This window comes from Mytilus californianus, unplaced genomic scaffold (assembly GCF_021869535.1).
Source record: "Mytilus californianus isolate M0D057914Y unplaced genomic scaffold, xbMytCali1.0.p SCAF_2, whole genome shotgun sequence".
Lineage (NCBI taxonomy): Eukaryota > Metazoa > Mollusca > Bivalvia > Mytilida > Mytilidae > Mytilus > Mytilus californianus.
This window is the reverse complement of record NW_026262668.1, coordinates 75634932-75644842: the sequence shown is the minus strand read 5'-3', so window position 1 is coordinate 75644842 and position 9911 is coordinate 75634932. Positions and strand designations below refer to the sequence as shown.

General features: G+C 29.7%; 1 long non-coding RNA gene across 1 annotated transcript; it reads left to right on the top strand.

The window, feature by feature from the left end:
• The first annotated feature begins 274 nt into the window (after window positions 1–274).
• On the top strand, window positions 275–7082 carry LOC127728222 (uncharacterized). Its single transcript, XR_007994047.1, has 2 exons — window positions 275–483; window positions 6854–7082. It is a non-coding gene; the product is annotated as an uncharacterized LOC127728222 (long non-coding RNA).
• The last annotated feature ends 2829 nt before the right edge of the window (window positions 7083–9911 follow it).

The window sequence follows — 9911 nt, the reverse complement described above, 5'->3', positions numbered from 1 at the left end:
TAACAAAATTATAGAAATTATTAGTCGTTTAAAGTTGGCAACTTTTTATTATAAAGAAAAGGTAAAAGGAAATATCTTAATTGGGTTATGAACCTGGTAATTTTTCCTCGTATCAAGTACTTTTATCTTAACAACACCAATTTGACAATTGAAAGGATGTAAAAATTGTAATTTCTCTAATACCGCAATCAACTTTATTGAAGACTTATTTTGTGAATTATCCGCCAACAAAGAAAATAAGCTTAACTATTCTAAATTACCCCCATCCGTATAATATAAACCAATAATTCTACAATTTTCTCAGAATTTACTAAAACACTTTCTCTCGAGGTGGTTCGTGTTTTCTTTTAAGGATTTTATACATTAATATAAATATGCGACGGAAAGTAACTATTATATTTCTTTCCAATATATTAGCTGTGTGTTAAAAATATGAGGAATATGGGTTGGAATAAATTAGAAACTCAAAATAGTTTTCAAAAGGTAAGACTAGTAAAAGCAATGCCGACACTTCATATCCGTAATGTTTATCCGTTCCACAATTACACGGGACACCAGGAAGTATGCAATGGAGTAATATTGTCTTAATTTGTTGGGAGTTAATTCCATGTCACCAGCTTATGTTCGTGTTTCAAAACCGAGTAAATCACTGAACTTAGCTTAATTTTTATTCAAATTCCTCCAGGATCGTTTAGAATTTTTCAAAAATCTTTATAGAAGAGAAAAGTTTGGCAAAATTTAATAGTTGCTTGATTTCGAAATTTGATTTAATAAAAAAAACACGAAATAAAGACAAAAAATATAAAATAATAAAATATTTGTTTACCTTTATATGGCAATGTATAAGTCATTTTTTTTAAATTTATGATTCTATTCCATTTCTTATTACTTTGAACTTATAAAGCTTTAATCATGCCTTTATTTAAGCACAATGTCCCTTGTTTAAAGAACTCTCACTGGTTTTTTTTTCTTTTGTTAATCCCGTAGGATATCTTCCTCTCGTTAATAAGGTTCAACAGTTATCATTTTAATGAACAATTTTCGCCGTTTCAACTTTTATCTTCTTCCATACACATAAATGGACTGTTATACAATATGCCGTTTCTCTTACAATATGTTCCTTTTTAAATTTCAGATTTGATCCTGCAGTGGATCTCTAAGTTCCCCGCATTAATTTTATATTCCATTAGTTAATCATATTTATAATATCATTACCAAATATATAATTTTACATTTTTATATTGTGAGTTTGTTTGAAAGAGGATCAAAGTTGGAAGCAGTCTTGTATTCTTTTATTTCTTGTAAACAATTATAGATCAATGAAAATTTTTTTTAAAAGTCGTGCGTCCGAAGCCATTTTCTGTATTAACTTTTATCGGGAACTCTCAAACTGAATCATTTGAACGCCAAGGATGTATAAATACGTAGATACAATACGGCTATATGACCAAAGGAACCGCTGAAAAATTTTTAAACTGGTACTTAAAAATAAACAAACATAAATACAAAAATCAAAATATACATATAGAGAAAGATCAATAACAAAAATATATTTAATGTTTTCAAAACACAGAGATTATGTATATATGTACTTATAGAATAATGACAAATAAAATTAAAATATTATTACATATATTTTAATTAAAAATTTATTTCTTTTATTTTAACATCGAATTTTATTCAACTCGAGGTCTTTTAACTTAAGAAAAAAAACTTGTAGAAGTATGCGGAAACTACAAGTTCGATGATCTTACGAGAAAACATGCAATTATTAAAAATATGATGAAGAGTTTGAATTTAAAATATAGGATACAAAATGTAAATTTACTTGTTATTAATGTTATCAATATTTTTATTGTGATAATCCTTTTATGATTTGAAAGTGTTAGATTATTTCAAGAATGCAGATTTAGAAAGATAGGTCAAGCGATTTATTTTTTATTTTACTTTTTTAAAGAAGTATAACTATATGTCGAACTAAAAGTTAAACAAAGCTGTCTTTATTCCTTTTGTTAAAACGAATTGTCCTTTCACACCAATCAAATTTCTACGCATATGTCACGAACATTTTTGCAATTTGGTCCCAACAAATTAATTATGATTTCTACAAATTTAATTTGTTAATCAAGCTGTTTTATTTTCTTTTTATTTTGCTTTTAACTATAGAGTGTTAGACAAAGTACTGTCAAAAATACCTCACAATTCATAATTCTCACCTAGTAGCTAAACACGGACATATACCTACCGCGGTCCGGCGTCGTACCCAGCTGTTTCTTATTCTTTCGTCATTCGAAAACATTTTGTACTTGCGATCAACAGGGTTGATCAAGTATTGTTGTCAGTTTGATCAGACGCAGGTCGGCTTCTCAAGCAACCTGTTACTCGTGAAAGTTAAGGACGGGTATATTTATGCTCTAAATTAGCCAATAAAAAGTGTGATAATGAAAAAAAGTTACAAGTTTTCTTGATTTTTCACTTTGCAATATCATTTCCACTTGTCTTCAAAGGTCACCGACAAAATACCTGAGCTAAAGTGTTATCAGTCTCGTGTAAGACTAAGGGAAAAAATAATGTGCTATCTAAAGGTGAAAGCGAATTGTCATTTTTTATCTAAACATGAGTATTATAAGCTTTAATGATCAACCACCGGTGTTCCCATTTTATTTATAAATTGCCATCATTTGGAAGTCTTTTTGATTCATTTTACTTTCATATATAGTTTTTAATATTTAATATCACTCCAAAGAAATAAGTTACAAATGTATTTGCATAGACAGTTTTTGGTATTAACTTAGCTGATGTTGCAAAAATATAAATATATATTTCAAAAGAAGCGCATTCGTAAGTATTCCTAAAATTTTGTTATTTGACATATATTCAAACCAATAGCTTCTTTAAATACGAGAATTTTCTTTGTTGTAAATTTAAGCTACATTTTATTTTCATCGAGCTTTAAGTATCGGTAGGACATTTCTTTAGTCAGTGTATAACCTGCAAAAATGTGACTCTTGAGTAAAACGGATATAAACATTTTATGTGAAAAATGATACTACTATAAAAGGAAAATCTGAGGTTTTATATTTTTGAAAATGTAAATATAAACACAAGAGACCTCTGTGCGTCTTGTTGCTTATGAATCGTATACGACCAGTAGTGAAATTTTATAACGTTGAAAGACGGGTTGGTTTTCCTTCAGCAAGATACAAATTACGCTTCAACCGCATAATTTAAACTGTCAGTTTTAAAAAATTTAAACAGACATAAAACTACTTCAACCCTCGGTGGAATTCAGAGGCGGGACTTTAATATTCTTTATTGCGGTATTATCGAAAATTAGAATTCATATGGACTACTAAAAACTTTGAAAAAATATCAAATTTCTGAATTGCGTGTATTTTGGAAGTAATAATAAATTGGTGGTATGACTTATTACAAGCACTTCCAAAATTGTCTTTATTGTAGATAAGTATTAAGGACATAAGCTCGAAATTAAAATGTTTAGTATTTCAATAAGAAGGTTAAGTCTATAACAAATATTGAGAAACAAATATTTCGAACGGGTTCTCTAAGTCTACATACAAGTCATCAGTTCGTCTAAACATCAAATTCTTTTTAAAAAACGCAATATTTCTGTGTTAATGAGGTAAATTGTAAATGCTTAAACTTGAAATTTATTCAAATATATAAACATTGGTATACAATCATGCATATAAAGGGGGTCAAAATTGAAAGAAAAACATAAATGTGATAGTTTTATCAGATAGCGCATACACTCGGTTACAACAATGACTCATATTTGAAATGTTAAGATATTCAAGTTTTTATGTAAAGTGTTGCATTTCAGCAATCTATTTTCCTATTTTAACTAGTTTATACAATTCGATGTGAATCATGGCCAGTAGGTTACATTCTTAAAGACAAATTACATACTTCTGTTTTATGTTATACAAGTCTTTAACTGAGAGATTGCATTTCAAAACATCCCACATAGGGTATAATATTTCCCAGCACAGATACATATGTTAGTATGTTATAACAATATTTTAATAAGCATATTTTAGCAGTATTGAGATTCATAATGATGTGCTAATTTGAATTTAATCGAGTGAGAAACCGTTAAGTATTTTGATATGTTATTCGAGCAGACCCGAATCATCTGTTTAAACGATAGTTTGCAACAATTAAGAAATGTAAGCTGTTAATAATGTGTATATTAGTAGATATATGGCGGTAATTGTACTTCAATTGAGTTCTAATTCGCGGTAATTTATGGAAATACCTAATTATATTAGTATTCAACAAAATACACCCGTTTGACGAACTGTTAAGTGGAATGTGATACACATTTAATTGTTGATTTTTAATACAGTCGATATGTCGATAAATTTAAGAAATTGTATAATGCTGTTACCTTGATTTTTACTTGAATTGTGCTGATCTCTGAATCTTAGGAATGGCATGTCTGCTAATACATTATTATTATTATTATTATTATTATTATTATTATTATTATTATTATTATTATTATTATTATTATTATTTTTATTTTTATTATTATTTATTATTATAATTATTATGCTAGTAAACAGAAAAATTATATTTGCCCTAGAAACTAAAAAAGGTTTATATATATATAGCCTGGTGCCTTGTGAATGATATAGCTTTCCAAAGACTACTATTGTGTTTTGATCTGCCCTGTTTCTTTACATATATTGCCATTAATTCATTAAATTGAAAGTGGATTGATTTGTGTGTTACACAATGTTATCATGATTGTTTCGTGTAGGACTATTGTTTCGCAACGCGTGTTTACAGCAATATATTCAAAGAAACGATGGCTTTACAAATGAGCTACTGCTGTTAACATAAAGATTTTGGAGAAAAAAGCGTTTTTAATGAACTACAATTGCAAATCTAAAGCTGGAATCACGCTTAAAGTTTATTTGGTCTCTTAATACTACTAAAATCGCATTTTGTCATAGTTAAATCATATAGAACAATGAGATACTACATATAATTTTAATTAAACAACGATTTTCTTATAGCTCTCAATGTAAAACACCAATGAAAAGAAAAGATATCATTTTGAGAATTTTTTAGCAACAGAAATTGAATTTTTGTTGAATTTTGATGTTTAAGTAATTGCCAAAGACATAAAAGACGTAATGCATTAGGTATGTTTTAGTGTTAATTCTCGACCGTTTGGGTAGTGGTCGATGCACTCCGTTTGTAGTCCGAGATCTTGACGATATTACTGCACGCGCTATTTTCATCATCATTCAAAACAAGCGTTGTCCTTCTTTCGTAAAACACATTAAAACCGTTTTCTATGGACATATTTGTTAATAACCTTGTAATTTGTATCACGTGCCTGCAATGATGAGTTTTCAGTTTTCACTTGTTTAATCGCATGGAAATTCTTTATGTTTTATCAATTTTCAAGCTGGCACGTGCCGGAAAATTAAACCGGAACAACATCGGCGTTCATACAAAAATGCCGATGATTTAAAACTGCACGAAGAGAAAATAATTCCCTACAGAAGTAAATTAGTTTATCATTTCTTTTATCATGCGCTTGAATAGTTTATAGTTTTCAAAACAATAGAATAATTAAATCACACCAAGAGATTGTGAAAGTGACAGCGACTTTATTTTTTTTAGAAACTGACAACCAACATTGTCTCTTTTCCATGTTTATGTTGTAAGTGGCTATCTAAGTGGCTTTCCATGTTAAACATGTGGTTTAAAATATTTATCAATTTAATGTATCAAAATGAACACCCCAGGACACTTTACAAAGTTGGCTAATTTCAACAGTTAGATGCGCTGTCTCTTAAGAGATATTAAATACAATGTTGAATTTCTTTACCCAATAAACTGTGTTTCAATAAAAATAAAAGTGCTAAATTTATATTAGAAATATGTAAAGGAGTGACAAAAATGACAGAACTTTAAAAAAGATATATTAGTTGATTCTGGGAAGGTCAATATATAATGTCCTTGGTATATTCAGAAAACTGTAATGGCGAGTTTAGGGGTCAAGTTGTACGGCGCGGTAGCAGAATTAAAACACTCCTCTAAGGTATAACTCTAGAGTGTCTTGTTCTAAAGCACTCACCCGTGATTGCTGCAGTTATAATGGAATTATTAAAAGCATATTATATTATATCATTTCATTCCATTTATTTTTAAACTAGTTTCTGTTCTACATGTTTTGGTGCTTCTCCGTTTGTTGTTTTTTTCTGACGAATTTATCATTGTTCGTTTACCTGAAAAATAATCTGTAATTTCTAAACTCTTTCTTGTTTTTTTGCGCTTTATTATAAATGTTCATGCATCTATTTATTTTGAATGTTTATTTATTTATTTGTGTTTGTTTATATATCTTGCAATGTACACCCTTTAAACATAAATCTTAGACAAGTTATTTACATCTTACAACATTTTCTTTTCACCAATGTAGTGCTTTGATATCTTTTATATCGGAACACGTGAGAATATATCTAAATCGCAGACGGTGATTTCATAAGAAAAAATCTTTTAATAGGGGACGACAAATTGATTTTCAGAGGGAGGAAGATTATTTGCGGATGGAACATTCATTTTTCACTGGTTGATTGCATTTTGTACACAACTATTTTCTGCATTGTCCAGCATTTTGTAGGACAGAATATTCATTTTCATTCTATCTTTGGCAAGGTTTTTTCCAAATATTACAAGGCCAGAATATTCATTTCGAAAATCCTCTTGCTGCCTAGATTACAAAATGTCATCTCCTTAAACAAAATCTAAGCAAATTCTTTTTAAATTTAGAAAAATATTGCGTTGTTTTAATCAATATATTTGCTTCCAGATTTCTGACCTGACTTGCATCTGGAATGTTGATAGGAGAACCGGTGAAAAATGAAGAGATGAATACAAACAAGGATGAATATTATGAAAATTTGAACGTCCATAGGAACTCATTCTACAAGTAGAAATATACATTACATAAGTATTTATTCATATAATGGGTATATTATGAACACTTTTGGTTAAATTTTATATTCTTAATAAAACATTCAATTAAATATTTTTAATTATGTTTGTTTCCTGGTTTTATTTTGTTTACGTCGATAAAATGGTACAAGTTGATGTCATGAGTTGATCAATTCATTAAACGGGCCAAATTGTTTGGTTCAGTTTAAATTTGAAAAACGAAGATACGTTTGCACTTTTTAGTATTTCTCTATGTGTATTGTTTTACATTTTTTTATATTTTCTCAGCATTTTTATTTCCTTGAACTTTCCTCAATAGTATTAAATAATCTATTGCTCACAAAAACATCTACATTATGGCAAACATATACGCTTCTCTTTCTCGTCATGTTTTGTGACTTGTAATGCCGTAAGAGTTTTCCCAATGTTATACACTTTTGCAGTTGTTTGAATTTAAGCCTTCGCAAAAATAATCTTCCTATTGGTTCACTTTCATGAACATGGTGCAAATCATACCTACAGTCGGCTACATTCTCGTCCTTCGGTCTCATTGGCAATCATTGCCTTATTTTTATACTTACCGTAGGCTAATGTACTTTTCAGAAAAGCACACTTAAGTACTGTCTCGCTTGATTTTTTTTTGGTTTACCGGTTGTATTGCTAAAGCGGCGAAATAGCAAAAAAGTTGCATATGATATAACATTTAATAACATTGGATAATATCAAAACTTGATTTTATTATTATTATTATTATTATTATTATTATTATTATTATTATTATTATTATTGGTTGTGATGGTGGCGATGTCTATTTGTTACATCCATCTTAGACAGTAAATTGATTTTTGGATTTTCTATCGTGTTTGTTTGTATTTATACCAACATACACAGTGCATGATCCATTATTTGTTTCTATATTTTTTCCACATTTAATTGCAAGTTGTACTTTTATTTTGATTAATGTAAGCGTAATGATGTTTTATCTTGACCGACGTCTCTCTTCAAAATCTGAAACTTTTCTGTGACTTTGTCTTTTAAATTTCTTATACATACATAATCAGATTTTCCGCTTATCAAAAATGGATTGTCAAACTATTTTGTAATTAAGTTTCCAATGCCGCCATAACAAAACAAGCTACAATTATTTGATTTTTTGTCCTGATAAAACTTCGAGAATGTTTTGTGTTTATTTCTCTATTTTTGTCTTTTTATGTTTTGAAACTTACAAATTTCAGGTGATTGTTCGCGGTGATTTTATCTCCGTTTTTATTGCTCTTGGAGGTCAAATATTTCAAAGTGACTTCAAACCGATAAAGGAACAAATTAGGACCAAATTTTTCATTTTTTCAAGTAAGAATCATATCGCATTGTTAAGGATGTTGTATGAAAAATTATATTTTTGACCTGAAGATCGTCAAAACAATAAGCCACATTCTGCTAGTGGAACAGAAACATGAAATTCCTGATATCTGAGATTATAAATGCCCTATTGATATTTTCAGTAGGAAGTTTTAAATTGTTAATATATGACTTGCATAATTCTGATACTTAAATTACTCCCTCCTCAAGAGTAACATTATTTCAAAAAAATTTTTATATAGTCGTTACTGCTGAGCTGCTGTAACAAGACCAGTTTTTTTCTTTTATTTCCTTTGAGTTAGTTGGTTTCCAATAGTTAATGTGTTGCGTTCAGCTCCTATATCGATTGTTTCGTTGTGTATACTTATTGTTCAGCATCATGTTTGACACTCTGGGCTATATTTCATGACTAAGTGACATGAATAAAGTTGCGTTTATGTCGATTTATCTAAAACAAATAGAAATGTATTGCCATTGCGGCCATCTTGTATATATAGTTTCATTATAGTCACGAAGATTGAATTATCTCTGAGTTATGTTTTGTTTTCCGGTTTATTTATATATAGGACATATGTATATGGTAATACAAATGATAATCACCACAACATAATTGGTATCACTATGACGAAGAAATTTCCTTTATTTTACAGGGATTATATGTTCTAAAACCACAGCATGTAGTTTATTTAACTTAAAAGAACCCTTTTAACTCAGCAACTAACCTATAAAAGTGAAAGTTCATCAATCCCAAATGTCCCCATGACAAATTATGCAAAATTGGATTACATTTGACAAATTTGTTGATCATAATGCGTAGTTGTGCATTCGAATTTTTCTATCAATTTACTTTCCCGTAAAGTTATGTGGTTCTTTATGTTTTACGAAATGATGCTAATTGCTTTGCTCATATAGTTTTGTTTGATATGCTTAAACAGTAACGAACAACGATATAAAAACGTTTACAACTGATATAACAGCAGGCTTTTTGTATGCTCTCAGTTTCTACATGCATTCTTTGATACAGTATTGTTTTTTACTAGAAATAAGAAGATGTGGTATGTGTGCCAATGAGACAACACTCCACCCAAGTCACAATGTGTAAAAAGTTAATAATTAAAATTGAGAATGGAAATGGGGAATATGTCAAAGAGACAACAACCCGACCAACGAGCAGAAAACAGCCGAAGGCCACCAATGGGTCTTCAATACAGCGAGAAAATCCCGCACCCGGAGGCGGGCTTCAGCTGGCCCCTAAATAAAAATGTGTACAAGTTCAGTGAAAATGGACGTCATACTAAACTCCAAAAACATATATAAATGAACTAAAATTAAAAAAAACATACAAAACGAACAAAGGCCAGAGACTCCTGACTTAGGACAGGCGCAAGAATGCGGCGGGGTTAAACATGTTTTGTGAGATCTCAACCCTCCCCCTATACCTCTTGGACAGTCACTGATAAATTTATTCACGACCCAACTACAGACTCAGGGCAATTTAGAGCTTCATATACATTGTGTCCACCCTTGTCTATTGATAAAGACTATGTTGATCAGATCCCTGTCTATTGCTGAAG